Source organism: Mytilus californianus, unplaced genomic scaffold (assembly GCF_021869535.1).
Source record: "Mytilus californianus isolate M0D057914Y unplaced genomic scaffold, xbMytCali1.0.p SCAF_12, whole genome shotgun sequence".
Lineage (NCBI taxonomy): Eukaryota > Metazoa > Mollusca > Bivalvia > Mytilida > Mytilidae > Mytilus > Mytilus californianus.
The window spans coordinates 57,615,904-57,633,643 of NW_026262604.1; positions in this window are offsets into that span (position 1 = coordinate 57,615,904).

Genomic DNA, 17,740 nt, shown 5'->3' on the forward strand with positions numbered 1-17,740 from the left:
TACTCCACGTGCTTTTCGGTCTATCTATATATATATATTTACATCTATGTTTAAATCGGGTCGAATGACTATCAGCAGTCTTCGAAAGTTATCTCGATGGCATCTAAATCAAAAATACGCACGAAAAGCTGATACAGTATAACAAGTCCATGCTCTACTAATTGTTTCTTTTTAACTTTTTGTAATTTGGAATTAATCAAATATGAGAATTTAAGTCAAATTGGGGATCACGAATTTCACAGCTTATGCCCCTGGAAGATAATTATTAATCTTCAAATAAATTATACAACTCCACAATTTACTTCTTCCGTATTGCCATTAACCTGGGTACAAATAAAAACAAATGTAAAACTCACTTCAAACGTAGAAACAATGCAACTGTATCCACATGACACACCTGTATCCACAAAACACAACTGTATCCACATAACGCAACTGCATCTACATAACGCAACTTTATCACAAGAAGACAGTTGGTCAGCAAAGGTTTCAGCACTATGAACAAGAAATAAAACTAAAAAAAAAAAAAACAAAAAAAAGCTGGTACGCCGTAAAGAAATCCGCTATGCGATCTCACAAGTTATCATTGTGTTACAAAAGTACTGAGTGTTTTCTATCGGTAATCCTCTGAAGAATCCGCTATTCTCCTTCTGTCCTTTAGATGGAGGAACGGAATCGGTCGAGTTTAGACGAGTGTGATTGCGTCATATACATGTATACAATAAGAAAAAACGGCAAAAGTCCCATAACGCCAGCAGAAAACGGTCAATTCAATTTGACAGTACTTATATTATTATAATATGGTCAATCCCACATGATGTAACCGATCCTACCAAGTACGACAACTGTCCGGCAATCATTCTAAGAGGAGTTGCGTTCATGAGGTTCCTAAAACTACTTTAGTCTGGGAGAAAAATGAAGTATGATTTAGTTGTGCCTTTGCACTATCTTTCACTTACTGCGAGTACTCTTAAATCAGTAATTTTATGTTAATGTTATTTGAGCTTCGTGTCGATCTGATGAGTCAAACCATTTCAATCTAATTTGTAGAGTGTGTTCATATGTTGTGTTATTCCACCATAGTTCAAGGTGAGGTGTGGGTTGGATTCTAATATGACGTTCTTCAAACGCTTTGAGTACACACCGGTGGTAAAATTTGAATATATTCATATGTCAACTGATAGGCAACGTCATGATTTGTTTGGGCTGTTCTAATCCTACTCCCACGTCGTATGCTTTTTATGAATGATTGTCCTCACGTCAGATAGTGTAAAAGACGTCATTGAACGATGATGTAAGAATGTAAGGATTTTACGGGAAACTGAAAGTAGTCAAAACATAAAAACATAAACAAACGATGGTAAGAATTTGTATAATGTCCATATCTTCTTAAATGAAAGTAAGATAGTCAATTAAATTCACTCAAATCTGTCTTAGTATGTTATTGGATATCATTTAGGAATGTCACTTATTAAATTTTTTCGTCGTTTACGTCAGTATTAATAGTTTGTTCAATTACGGGAACAGCAAACATTTCCCTTTACGAAGAGCGCTTCGGTCCAAAAGAATTGCTTTCGCTCGGGGTAAAATATTAAGCATAAAGGGCCAACCCGTGGTAAAATCACGATAAATTCAAGCCCCCATGAATTATTTCTTAATTATATTACCTTAGCTGTATTTGGCAAAACCCATAGGAAGTTGTCGTTCTCAAAAGCTCTTCAACTACTTACTTTATTTGGCCTTTTTCACTTTTTTTTATTCGAGCGTCGCTTATGAATCTTTTTGAGACGAAACACGCGTCTGGTGTATAACATCTAAATCCTGGAATCTATGATGAGTTTATTTGGAGGGATTGTCCCATTTCAGATGCTTGTCATTCCATGGTTGTGGTTGGTTGCTGTCTGTTATTATAAAATTAAGATGATGTGGTATGATTGCTAATAAGACATAAATTAGGCCGTTGGTTTTTGCGTTTTGAAGTGTGGCACATTTTGTCATGTCGAAGCTTTTTATAGCTGACTATACGGTATGGGTTTCGCTTATTGCTAATGATCATATGGTTACCTATTGTTTAAATCTACGTCATTTTGAATAGTTGTCGTATTGGCAATCATACCACATCTCTGTATTATATAAATTTATAAGAGTATATAGAAAACAACCTGCCAGCAAGTATAAAAACTTTTCGGACAGTCTAGCGACTGTACAGCACAAACAAACAAACAAAGAAATAAAAGTCTTACGATCCTAATAAAAGATCAAATATACGAACAAAATGAAATGAACGCGCCTGTCCAAAGTCAGGAGTCTGTAGTTCAGTGGTTGTCGTTGGTTCATGTCTGTCATATTTGTTTTTCGTTAATTGTTTTGTTATAAATTATGCCGTAAGTTTTCTCAATTGAATTGTTTCATATTTTTCATGTCGGGGCCTTTTATAGCCGACTATACGGTATGGGTTTTTCTCATTGTTGAAGGCCGTACGGTTGCCTATAAATGCTTACACCCACTTTATTTGAACTTTGGTGGATAGTTGTCTCATTGGCAATCATACCTCATCTCCTTATTTTTACATTCATCCCGGTAAGTCTCTTCTGACAAAGGTGATAACAAAATGTAAGTCCTTTTTTGGGGGCTCAAAATGTTCCAAATACATATCAGCTTAATAGTCGTTTTAAAAAAATCTTACCGGGGAGTTTCTGAGCAATGTTGATTTGTTTGATAATTTTTGTAGAAAAACAAACGTGAACAATTAGACATTTTGAAGTTTTTCAGGTTAAAGTATCATAGGCAAGAAATAACTGTTGAAAACAGTTGTTAAATTCTTATCATAATTACGTCTTATTGAAGGAAGTTGTCTATATCAGTCAGTTATACTTTCTATCATATACGCTGTAGCACACTCAATAGTCATACACGAAATTGTGCAAATTAAGCCCCAAAATGCACTTTTCAAGGCACTATAGCGATAAAACAAGCCCCTTTTTTCTTTGCATTTTTGAGTTCAGCATAAAAAAATCTACAAAATATATGAAAACAAAAACATTCTACCGTGGGTCTTTATTGGGCTGAGCCACAATTTAAACATCAAACGAAAATAGCAGACATGGTTGCGTATGTTTACATCCCCATACGACAAAGACGTGAACGGGTATCTTTGGTATCCCAATACTGGCCAAAAATCGTGAGTTTCGTTGTCAACAAATATGGTCCCTAGTATGGACAGTACATTACTTGTAAATTTAACCCCACACAACTATATTTATGACGATTTCTTTATAAGTCTCTTCGTATTGTCTTTTTGGAACCTCGACGACGGCAGAAAATATTTCTTCAAAATTGTTCAGTCTTCTTACTGAACTGAATTATCACTGAACTAGTATATATATTTGTTTAGGGGCCAGGTGAAGGACGCCTCCGGGTGCTGGAATTTCTCGCTGCATTGAAGACCTGTTGGTGACCTTCTGCTGTTGTCTGTTCTATGGCCGGGTTGTTGTCTCTTTGACACATTCCCCATTTCCATTCTCAATTTTAATTTTAGATATTACATGGATAAACAGTTTACATTATTTATAAGGCAAACATAAGCATAAGAATTGTCATAAATATTCAATATTAGCTTAACAGGCAAGTTGATAAATGGATACAGTTGTTAGGAAATACTTGCTTATAAAAAGAATTTTCCATTTTTTACTAATATTGTTAACCAATTGACCCTGAGTATAGCACAGTATTGTGTCCTGCATCGTGTGTTTAATGCTCTGTAAATTGTACTCTACATCTGAATATATGGCGGTATGAATTTGGTACCTCTGTATTAAGAACGAGATGCGATAATACAATCTATCTTTATGATTGTTGTTTTTAAGTTCAATTTGTTTTCTCTCGTTCCGATCATAAAACAAATCTCTTTTTAGTTTTATCAGCTGATCTTAATTCTAAGTTTTTCAATAAATCAGAGTTTGTCACTGATAGCGAAAAAAATCTTAAGTTCGTCTTATATCATTGGCCCCATAATACAACTCGTTGATGGCTGTTTTTTGTTGTATTTGGATGTTGTTGTCTGATTAATAGGGAATATCAGTTAAAAGTAAACATCCAGATGATATTTGAAGCGAATGGTAACATGTACAATCATGACTGCGTCATTTTAGTTGGATAATACAAAGCCACGGCAACTAGTAGCATTGACAAAGTAACGACTCATTGCATAGCAGATACGATGAACAAAACGATTTTATTTAAGTTATTTTGATTTGATTTAAGCATTAATATGATATAAATAGAAAAGAGCAATTTTATCAATAGAGTCAGATTAAGAGATAGACAAACCTATTACTAGTCTTCAATGGAACGCAGGCTATTGTAAATTACAGCAAACATTAAGCCTTTACAATCACATTAAGCCTTTACAATCATGACAATGGCCGCGTGTTTAAATATATGTACTTATGTAGGAATAAAAGACCTACAAAATATCATAAAAATCATATGACACATTATTAATTATTTCTGAATAATAAGAATCAATATGAAAACAAATGCCTTAAAAAAAATGTCAACTGGGCCAATATTATTTTTTTTCGTATTTACCAAGGTCCGATCTGGCCAATACAGGATTTCGGGATGTCTCTGGATTTCAGAACAAAAGTTATGATGAACACTAAGTACATGTAATCTGTCGCTTGGAAAGTTGATAATTAATATGTACAAAAAGCATGCCTAAATTTTCAGTGTGGCAAATTTTTCATGATGAAGACTTTCACTTTCATTTAAAAGATTTATGTTGTAAACAAACACTATATTTTTCCGGTTAAATCAACTGGCCTGTAGTTTATGGCCAAGTTATTTCATGTCAACCTGATAATTAAGGAAGTTCGCTTCTCTTGTTTTTGAATTTTTGACAGATATTCAGAATCCTCTGGTTTTATCCATGTAGTGTCATCAAAAATTTTGCCCGCTAACCCCTACTTTTCTTTTCATAATTTTTTACTTATAGTTTAAAAAGCCATATTTGAAAATCCTGTAAAATCCTTGTTATTTTTTCAGTTTTTGAAAGAAAAAAGGTGCCAATGTTAAATGTATGAAAAGTCTAGAGAGAATCATTTCCCGCCAAATTTTCAGTGGCTTATATCTCGAAAACAAGCACACGGACCCTTATTTTTTTTCTGCTTTTATAGTTCCTCTATTTATATACTTTCAACATATAACAGTCTTTTAAAAAGCTTGTTATTTTGAAGGAGAGTAGCGAACATCCTTAAATTCAAATATAATGGATGTATCGTGCCTTTGATCTTTTTCTTTCTCTTCTCATGTTTTTTTTCAATGTCATGTCACTCATTTTTCAACCCGAACACGGAATATAAGTTGTTGAAGGCTAGGCCCTACGGTGGCATGTACTTGTTTACATCATTGTTCTCTGGCCATGTGGTCTATGGATAGTTGTCTCATTGGAAATCATATCGCACCTCCTAATTCCTATATGGTAGTTTCATAAAAATTATCGACTGTGTGCATATTACTTTTTTTCATTTCCTCATCTCGTATGCAAATGCAGTACCTTTCCGGTTACTATGTATGTGTTACATCTAAATATCAATTGTAACACTAAATATTGACTGAAAAGGGTTTACAAATATCCATGCTCAACAAATAGAAAGAGAAAAAGAACACCTCAAAAGAGCACCAGACATGTGACTTTGAAGATTAAAAATGATCCAATTTAAGGTACAGACTTTTTATTGAAATATTTCATTCACAAAATCACTCTTGCATTTGAAAAAAAAAGTATAAATACACGTAACTAAACACATAAATATATTTGTTATACATTCTGGGTGGACCAGTTCATAAATTGAATATATCAAAAGTTTACAAATGTTTCAAACATGAACAAATTGGTGTTCTTTCATCTCTTTTTTAAAAGTACTTGCAATCACCCTTTTTTTATATAAATTAATTCAATACCAGAAAAAGTACATTTGAACTTATTAATAATCCCGTGTTTGTTCTGCACAACATGAGCAAGACGACGAGTGCCATATGTGGAGCAGGATCTTCGTATCTTTCAAGAATATCTGAATGAGCAAGACGACTAGTGCCATATATGGAGCAGGATCTTCGTATCCTTCCAGAACATCTAAATGAGCAAGACGACGAGTGCCATATGTGGAGCAGGATCTTCGTATCCTGCAAGAACATCTGAATGAGCAAGACGACTAGTGCCATATATGAAGCAGGATCTTCGTATCCTTCTAGAGCATTTGAATGAGCAAGAAGACGAGTGCTATATGTAGAGCAGGATCTTCGTATCCTTCCAGAACATCTGAATAGGCAAGACGACGAGTGCCATATGTAGAGAAGGATCTTCGTATCCTTCCAGAGCATCTTAGCTTGTTTATGGTGGTGTTCGCGTTGCGCCGACGTTTTTTTTTTCTATGTTGTGTTTTTTTGTTGTTTGGTTTTTGTTGTATTTAATCATGTTCATGTTTTCCTTTTCATTGTCTGTTTGATTTCGACTTATGAGGTTTGGTTTCTTTCGTCTCTTTTTTACATATAAAACTACTTGCAATCACCCTTTTTTCATATAAATTAATTCAATACCAGAAAAAATACATTTGAACATCAATTATCCCGTGTTTGTTCTGCACAACATAGATGTATATGCACAGTACATGTAAACTCTTTTATTACATTTATGTTGCAACTAGGTATAAACTAAGGTCAAGTTTTTCTCTGACTATTATGGCGTTTTTACACTAAATTTATTGGATGTTGGATGTTTACTGATTTGTATTTTAGTCTTAAATGCATGATTTTTTTTATTTGTTTCAATTGGCTTTGAACTAGCTGTCAGAATATATATAACTACGAGTACTCTCAGATCTGTACTTAATGTCTTTAAGTTGTGGGGATGTAAAAGTACCCGTCCACGTCCACTCTGTGTTTTTGTTAGATTATTTCTATTTGTATTCATTTGAGTTAAGCCTTTTTCAGCTGATTTTTATAATTCAGTCTTATGTTGAACTGTTACACCAGGTTAGTTGGAGAGTTGGCGGCTTCAAACTAGTCTAACCCCGCAACATTTTATATTAATTTAGAGGGTGAATAAAATCCATAGGAGATTCGGCCTCCGGCCTCACCACCTATGGATTTTACTAACCCTCTATGGATCCGTACGGGGTCAGTAGCGAACCATATAACTTATAGTAGGGGATATTGTGATAGGATAGTAAATGGAGTGTTTTACAGATTTTGTGAAAACTCTGTAATTTCAAGGCCATAACATTGAAAATCGACAAAATCACTAATTAACTGCTATATGTATATTTGCTAAATAATTATTTAATGAACATCTTTAAGGTATTATAACATTTGTATTAAATGAACGTAAAGTCTATCAAAAAGATTGTCGAATTTATCTTTAAAAACTCCGTTCCATTAGACTTTTCTAAAAAATCGATACTTTGTTTTAAAAAAAATCAATTTTTAACAAAATAAGGTCACTGATTTAGTTCTTACAAAAATATTATTTTATTTTTATTTTGCGTGTTGTGGGGAGAGGGATGGTAAAGGTGTTGAAGGTGAATAAATATCACAAAAAAACGAAATAATCGTATATAACGTCGTCGCTGTGAAAAGTTATAAAACATCTTTTTCCGACTTTTTTCACTTCCAATACAACTACAGATGTGTTTATATATTCCTCAAAAAAGATCTAGCAACAAAACTGCTGACTGAAAATAAATAAAATAAATTCAAGATTTCTATTGTGGTTTATTAATCTTCAATCATGTGTGTATACAAAAATACTACAGTTATGTTGGACAAATTTCCATCTATTTATAAAAAAATATAATAGAAATAAAGGTAACTGGAGAATTTCTTTTCTATTCTTAATTTAAGTGTTTATAAGAAGTGGTAAGTAAATTTCTATAAAAATCTAAGACATGACCCATTTACTGTAACTTGACCTTTTAACCAGATTTACGTCCACACAAGCTACAAATTATTCGGGAAAGTGTATATAAGAATGGCATTATGTTTTAATATACGGTATGTACTAACAACTACAGTCAACTTTATGTTGGCGTCTTTGTCAGAAATATGTGTATGTTTGTTAAAATCTTATAGTCAGTTGTTGTATAAGTTTGTGATGTATGTTTGCATAGTTTTGGATGCTGGAATCCAAATTATTGTCACATTAACCAATTGTATCTATTTTGGGTTTGCACACCGGCCTCACCTCCTATGGATTTTACTAACCCTCTATGGATCCCCACGGGGTCAGTAGCGAACCATATAACTTATAGTAGGGGATATTGTGATAGGATAGTAAATGGAGTGTTTTACAGATTTTGTGAAAACTCTGTAATTTCAAGGCCATAACATTGAAAATCGACAAAATCACTAATTAACTGCTATATGTATATTTGCTAAATAATTATTTAATGAACATTTTTAAGGTATTATAACATTTGTATTAAATGAACGTAAAGTCTATCAAAAAGATTGTCGAATTTATCTTTAAAAACTCCGTTCCATTAGACTTTTCTAAAAAATCGATACTTTGTTTTTAAAAAAATCAATTTTTAACAAAATAAGGTCACTGACTTAGTTCTTACAAAAATATTATTTTATTTTTATTTTGCGTGTTGTGGGGAGAGGGATGGTAAAGGTGTTGAAGGTGAATAAATATCACAAAAAAACGAAATAATCGTATATAACGTCGTCGCTGTGAAAAGTTATAAAACATCTTTTTCCGACTTTTTTCACTTCCAATACAATTACAGATGTGTTTATATATTCCTCAAAAAAGATCTAGCAACAAAACTGCTGAATGAAAATAAATAAAATAAATTCAAGATTTCTATTGTGGTTTATTAATCTTCAATCATGTGTGTATACAAAAATACTACAGTTATGTTGGACAAATTTCCATCTATTTATAAAAAAATATAATAGAAATAAAGGTAACTGGAGAATTTCTTTTCTATTCTTAATTTAAGTGTTTATAAGAAGTGGTAAGTAAATTTCTATAAAAATCTAAGACATGACCCATTTACTGTAATTTGACCTTTTAACCAGATTTACGTCCACACAAGCTACAAATTATTCGGGAAAGTGTATATAAGAATGGCATTATGTTTTAATATACGGTATGTACTAACAACTGCAGTCAACTTTATGTTGGCGTCTTTGTCAGAAATATGTGTATGTTTGTTAAAATCTTATAGACAGTTGTTGTATAAGTTTGTGATGTATGTTTGCATAGTTTTGGATGCTGGAATCCAAATTATTGTCACATTAACCAATTGTATCTATTTTGGGTTTGCACACCCAATTGTGTCAATTTAACGGAACATACAAGTGGGAGGTTTGGCTAGCTATAAAACCAGGTAAACGCACCATTTTTTGGAGAGGGGGGAAATGCTTGAACAACAAGTAAGCAAAATAAGAGTTGATAACCATTCGTTCTGTTGGTTGACATAGTTCGACGTTTTATTCTATCAGGTTTTATGGACTTCCCCTTTTTGAATTAGCCTCGGAGGTAATTTTGCTGATTATTTTTTATTTTGTAGATCATATTTGGCAAATGTCAACACACGCAATAAAAATCGTATAAAAACATAATGACAACTAACTTGAACAAGGAAATAAAAAACGGACATTATCTAGAAGGCAGGATCAAAAAGTGATAACTTCTACGGAAAACTAGCTATGGTAGCTACAGTTGTTTGTTAACTATTGTCGCATGAGAAGAAGAAAAATCATTCGCAAAAAGCAAATCAGTTAAACAAAGACAATGCTTTGAACAGAATTTAATTGGCATTTTTTATACTCACTGAAACCAATACCTATTTCGTGTAATCTACATTTAGTATATTGCAGACTAGCAGAGTTTGCTACAAGTTGAATAATTCGTTCCTGATTTGGGACTTAAATCATAAATAACTACAAGAAAACAGACATAAAAGGCACATTATCAAGACATGTTTTAAAATCATTTGGAAAATATTGAATGTGTTAGCAATAGTGATACCTGTAAGACTAAGTTTGAATATTCAACCAATAGATGCTTACAGTTTTGAGTGTCTTTTGGGAGTATTTTCTGCCTCTTTTGTTAATAGAAAATATGTAAATTGAAGAAATAAGGTTATTAAATCAAAATAATTGACTATTGAACGGATTAGAATTATCGCCGGGTTATTACTTAAATGAGGAACACGACAAGTGCCACTAGTTCAGGATGATCTGCTTACTGTTCCGGAGCACATGGTGGGGTTCGTGTTGCTCAGTCTTTATTTTTTTATGTTGTGTTTGTATTATGTTTTATCTTTTCGTCGTATTCCGTTTTTTGCCATCCCATTGCCAGTTTGTTCTCTACTCAGGATTTTAAATATCCGTGTGTTACCTCTAGCCTTTGTTTTAGATACATATGAGAGTTTGACCTCGTATGATGACAGATCAGGCGTATGTTTTATTGATTTAATATTTAAATTTGAATATATTAAAAAAAGATATATTTGATTACATTTCATGCATGAAAGAATCCCAAGCTTGTATTTAGAGGAATAGGAGCTAACTAAATAAACACAATGATTACAATTTTGAGATATTTATCTTTTGTTTTTTTATAAACGTAAATTACATGCACACCACTTCGACGGAATATTAGCATCTTGGCATGATCTATTCCTTGGAATTTCATTGAAAAGGGAGATCCCTTTTTGACGATAGGTTTTCATTACATGCTGATTGTTGTCAAGATCAAGTAGATGCAAAAGAGTAGAATGTGTGTCAAAATGTGTCGTAAGTCTTCTTGCATTTGTTCTTAAATTTTTGAAATAGCTACAATATTTAGTTTTGAACCACGGAGGAACATATATAAACATCATCGGGAGCCTCTCCTCCAATTGACCAATAAAGGTCGGTTTCACTTTTCCAGATCGTATACCATGATCCCCGAACAGAGCGAGAAATGTATTGTTAAGAACGCCTATTTTGTGTAGACTTTGTAGTGTCCTTGAAATTAGTTTGTCAATAGTTACAGCACGAGTTAGACTGTCATGAGTTATTCTTATATGCATCGACAATGAGAAAAACGGATTGTCTTTTAAGTTTGACACCAAATTAAACATTCTGTCATTCACGTATTCAGATGACGATTTTCCATTGAAGCAAAAATCAAAAATATTTTGTGTACCCTGCTGATAAGCGTCATGGAAAGGCTGATCATAATAATCTGTTGGTTTAAATTTGAAGCCAGGCATGCCCTTGGAGTAAAATGTATCCTGTCCATAATGAGTTGTATAGCCTAATTTTGAAAACTCTTTCCAAATAAATGGACATTTATGAACTCCTTCTGAATCTTTAAAGCACGGTAAGTTTTCTAAAAAATCTCCAGTTAACAAAGTAGCCATATTTGGTCTAGTATTTAAAGCTACTTTGTTATATCCAAGTAGTTCTGTTGCGTCTAATGTTTCCAACAAAAACTTCCTAGTCTTGCGTAAGTATCGAACAGAATTAATTCTTGAAGTCGACTCTATCATTATGAGTAACACATTTAGGCGGCTTTCTCGATGATTATCCGGATTCGGTTTATTTTCCCCATATACCACATGTTTTTGTACGTCAGCTGCTTTCTGGTTTGATGTTTTTTTAAAGAATACGGTGTGGAAATTCTTAGCTATAACATTATTAAAGGAATCAAAACATTGAACTTTTATAAATTCATCTGTGACCCGTACAGATTTATTGAAATTTCCACTGATCTTACCGAGTTTGAACGAATTACTAATGTAATATATGGGTTGATATGAACAATATTCGACTTGGTTTCGGCTTTTCGTAAAATTAATATACAGAATGTTGGTGTCAACATATGTTAACAAATTACTGTCATTGCATAATGATATTTGTGGATCATAAGGTAAAAAATCGTTTATAGATTGGTCAAACGGATTTACTCTCGGTATTTTACATACCTCTGATTCCACAAGAAAATCGGTTCTTTTGGTGTATTCAGATAGCACTTCAAGATTACAACGTGACACGTATTCTTTTTCCTGAAAAATGTATTTTTTTGTATTTATTCTCAAAGTTGTACCAATTAGGAATGCAATGCACACACATACACTTACACACAAGTAAAGAAAATATTTCTTTCGAACTATACGAAACAAACGAATCATTGTAATGTCCATGGTAGGTTTTGAGAAATTATTATATATATAGGTAATTGGTAAAGGCACTAACGAATGGATTTTGTTCAATTTTGTCATATCGATAATGCTACATATGAAATCATTTCGGATCAAAATTAAAAGAACAACGTAAAACATAGGTAAATTATAGATAGCAATAAAAGTGTAAAGTAACAGGTGGCCTTTTAATAAGAGTTAATCATTACGAATTAAATCAATTTAATAAATTGAGAATATCGTCTGCTAAGCAAGAATTATCTTACAACAATGAAATATATTATGAAAAAAAAAATATTTAATAAAAACAGTCGCGGCAAATTGGAAATTGCATAATATTATGAAATATCATAATTTAACGCATTATTATGAAATTCAATACAATAATATTAGTCATTCGAATAATTGTATTGCTATATTATGTGATTTCGTAATTCATTAAATTATGGAAATACATAATATAAGAAGAATTTTTGAATTTCAATAAATTTTTTCGGTCGTTTTTAGGAACCCTAGACTAATTTTAGGAAATTCCTCGGAAAAAAGTTATTTCTGAGTGGCGTTTATGCCAGGGTATAAGGAACAACTGTTAGATTATCCGATAAATCTTCCCGACACGCCACTGTATGATTTTTTTATTATTATTTGACAATGGGAGGCAATTCATGTCGACTAAATGGGCAAATTGCGGTTATTGCTCTTTGATTTTTCGATTTTTTATCTGTTGATGATGTGTATTTTTAAATGGCTTTATTGCTTTGCATGTGATTTATAGCTGTATACTTTAATTCCTTTTATTTATCTTAAATCATCTACATAAAGCAGTTTAAAATTAATCTTAGTTGTTTAGACGGTTGTCATGTTGAAACAATAAAATATCAAAACATTGATAAAATAATAAATAAAAAATTATATAATACATAACCATGTAGTTTTTGACTAAAATAATGACAATTAACAAATGAATTTAACAGCTAAAAGCATATGTTGTTATTAATTTTGTATATGCAGATATTTCCTTTATTTATCGCGAGTAGAACCTCTATTGTTGTATTTTCCCGCGTTTCATTTAAGAATAGCGGGAAAATATTGCATTGACGGATACGGCTGGTATGAATATATAATAGGGTCACTTATAGTGACCATTGGGTGTACTTTCTGGTAATAAATCACAGGGTCAATTTCTAGCTGTCGTGCAACGACAGAACATTCAACTTACATTTTTTGATGTATATACGTTGACATCTTTTTATGATTGCATTTTGATTTTGCCAATGCACACATGTTTAAGGTGTAGGTCAGCGCACCTGACCTTTGAGACGGGATTGCGTACTTGGCATCCACTAACATAGGTTTCTAGATAAAGGCAACAGTAGTATACCACCGTTTGAAATTCATAAATCGATTGAGAAAAAAACAAATCCGTGTTACAAACAAAAACTGAGAGAAACAAATCAAATATGAGAGGAGAACTACGACACAACAGTAACACAACATTAAAATGTAACACACACAGAAACGAACTATAATATAACAATGGCCATTTTCCCGACTTGGTACAGGACATTTTAAGAAAAAAAAATGGTGGATTGAACCTGGTTTTGTGACTAGCCAAACCTCCCGCTTTTATGGTAATGTTAAATATAACATTAAAATGACAACATTACATGACAGGACTACAATACAAATAAATGGCAGAACATATAGGACAGAGAAACATACGAATAATAGCTAACAAAAGGTACCAGATTTTTGATCGATTATATCGTTTTTTTTTATCTCTAGTTGTTTCTGGCTGGCCCCGATCGTCTATGAATGGGTGCATTTAGTCAAAGTTGGTTTTGTTGTATTTGGATAATATATACAAATAAATTCATCATAGAGACCAGGACTGAAATTTTGTATTTTCGCCAGACGCGCGCTTCGTCTACAAAAGACTCATCAGTGATACCCGAATCAAAAATGTCAAAAAGCCAAATAAAGTACGAAGTTGAAGAGCATTGAGGACCAAAAATTCAAAAAGTTTTGCCAAATACAGCTAAGGTTATCTATTCTCGAGGTAGGTACGATTTTGAATTATGTATGCACTGCAATAATAATAATGATATATGTGAATATTTATTATACAATCTTGCGTCCATTGAGCATGACGGGCTGTCGGCAAACTAATATTATGTCTGTGATTTGTTTATATTCTTTACGGTATGGTTTGATACTGTAGATCGGATAATGACTTCCATGATCGGATTATAATTAGATTCGACAATTCATTAAATTTGTAGATACTGCATTTAAGTGCAGAATGATTTATCATGGTTTAATTGCAATGCCGCTATCAAGATATACATGTATGCAGCGTAAAAGCAAGACTCATTTTAATGTGATAAATTTAAACACAAAAGTCAACTTTCACAATTGAAACAATACAAAAGAATATATTGTAAGAAACTGATGTTGTAAAGAAGAGTCTGTTTTAATTATATACAGTAGATAGGATTAAATAACACTCTGATAACAACAAAATAACGATAAAAACGATTGCAAGTTAAATTATAAATTGCATTGCCTTTTCTCTATTTTTTGGGGTAATACATACCCTTTTGTTAACAAACTCATCGTTAAATGAGGATTCCCACATTTTGAGGAAGATTTACCTTCATCAGGAACGCTCAAAGTCGAATATTTTAAAGCCAAGGATGTATAAGGACCGAAAACGTTGCAGAGCTATAAACCAAAAGGTCCTAAATAAAATAACCAAATCCATCTAAGGCCAACTTTGCCTGAAGGAGTTACCTTAGTTTCGGTATGATTTTTTAATTTATAAACGAGCAATTTAGATAGTCTGTTATAAATCATGTCAGTACAAGTTTCAATCAAGTGAGTCAAATAAACAAATAAAGTTGTCGAAATTTTCCTGTTACATGTAAGAATCCTAAAATATAGCTTTGGTTTATCCATAAATTCCAGATTTTTTCAAACTGAGCCCTGATTTTCCAAAAAGTATGCAGTTGCCAAATTAATGGTCATATTGTAACGTTACGAATTAAGACACATACAAAAAGCAGCGTATTTGTTAACGAATGATTATCTTCTGAACGTACACAATCTACATAATAATGCAATCAGATTAAGGAGACACACTTCTCTATAATTCTATTTAAAGGGCTTGACCGTTAAATCGCGTTATCAGAGGATGGCAAAACTTGTGACAGTTCATGCTGAGGTCAATTTAACGCGCATGTCCTAATTCGATGACACGGCATATCAATGGTAACAGCTATAGCACTCCTCATAATATTCTGAATGCACGGTTTGCTAGGAAGTTACTGAATATATATAAGGTCAGATTGTTGAGTTTATTGTATGCATAATTAATGTAAATACTTATCTTATTTATTTTTCAATTTTCAACATATTATTGATTGATTAATTAAAATCGGTCACATTTATAATTTATACATAAGTGGACAATTTACTAAAGCAAGGATTCTTATATTGTATAGAAAATCCTTTACTAAAGTTACTATAATACGAGCGGATTGTTTTTTTTTTATTTATGTTGGATTGTTTGATAAATGTTTGATTCACATAGTTTTTAATTCCAGTTACATTAATATTTTTGTAACTTTATCGAGGTATTAAATAATGAAAACAGGATTCCAGGTATTTGTATTCAATTAACATTTTGTAATGCAGATTATAATGGTACTGTTCCATTATCAGGTATGTTTACCTTTATATTTAATAATGGGATTGCCTTGTGAGACATTAACACCATCAAATGCAATTAATTATGGTACCATTTATTGTTCTTTAGCGTGTTTAGGACAGCATTAAATCGTATTTATATTTCAAAGTTGAACCTTCGTTAAAAGAAATTAGATGATAAAACTTTTGAAATTGCAGCTACAGTGTTGTCTTGATAACCGATTTTTTTTTCGGTCAGTCAAATAATTTTTCGTTGCATATATATTAATATTGATTTCAAATCATATAAAATATATATATGTTCATTTATTTTTCGTAGTAATGTCTTTATAACCGATTGTTTTTTTTTTTCGGTTATCCAAATTGCATTGCACATATTTTAATATTTATTTGAAAGAATAAAATGTATATTATTTAATTATATTAGTTCGTTTATTGGAAGGTTTACTGTGCCTGAGTAGAAAAGGCGTTGAAAGAGGTGTTACAGTTGGGGTAAAGAAAACTGCTTTAGCCACCCGAAATGTCAAAATAGCTACGCATCTGAAACAGAAACTGAAAATTTGTTATTCAACAATACATATGCAGGATTATTTCATTCATCAGCAGGACCATCTATATGTATGTCAGTCGGAGAAGCGACAGTATGCCTTTAAGGATGTTCGCTCCTCTTGTTTTTGAATTTTTGCCAGATATTCGGAATCCTCTGGTTTTATCCATTTAGAGCCATTAAAAATTTTGCCCACCAACCCCTACTTTTCTTTCCATAATTTGATTACATATAGTTTTAAATGTCATCTTTGAAAATCTTATAAAATCCTTGTTATTTTTTCATCGTTTTTGAAAGAAAAAAGGTGTCAATGTTAAATGTATGAAAAATCTAAAGAGAATTATTTCCCGCCAAATTTTCAATGGCTGATATCTCTAAAACAAGCACACGGACCCTACATTTTTTTCTGCTTTTTCAGTTCCTTTATTTATATACTATCAATTTATAATAGTCTTTTAAAAAGCTTGTTATTTTGAAACATAGTAACGAACATCCTTAAGTTATCTAAATACATTAATGACACAGGTACATTTATTATTCTTTAATCTTAATGTAGCTAATTCAGTACATGACATTTGTAGCTTTAACAATGATTTGAGTAGTAACATTTCGAGCATGATAAGGAAAACGATTTTAAATGGCGAATATTATATTGATCCGGATTGCTTTTACTATGAAAGACCGTACCACGAATAAGAATAGGATTAAGATTGATTTATTTATTGGTTTATTATCTATATATCTCATACAGATTAAGATAAACTGAAAAACATTTCAACATTGATTTATTTTATAATCACATTGATTTATTTTATAATCACACTATGGAGGTATAGTCCCGCAAGTCATTTTATATTCAAAGCATTTTTAGTATATGTACATATCACGAATTCGAAGGAACTTTTACAATTATTCTAATGATATCATTCTCACTACAAGTATACCTAAATTTGATTTTATTTTCATCTGTCATCTTTATAAAAGAAAGAACTATTCACTAATTTCAGAAACTAATTCTGCCCTACTTGTGCGAAGTATATACATGTATTTATATAAAAAAATGGTATATCGCAGCTATACAAAAATTCATCACCGGTAAATATCAATGATATCAGCAAGTACACTGATGCATTTTTATATTTGATATGTATCTAACAACCAATTTGAATTAGGCAAGAGAGCTCATCCAGTATATGAGCAAATAAGACTTGGAGCTAGCAGGGTTCAGGTCATAAGTTGGAAACGAGCAGTTTCGGTTAAAGAAAACAATTTCACAGTCTTGTAA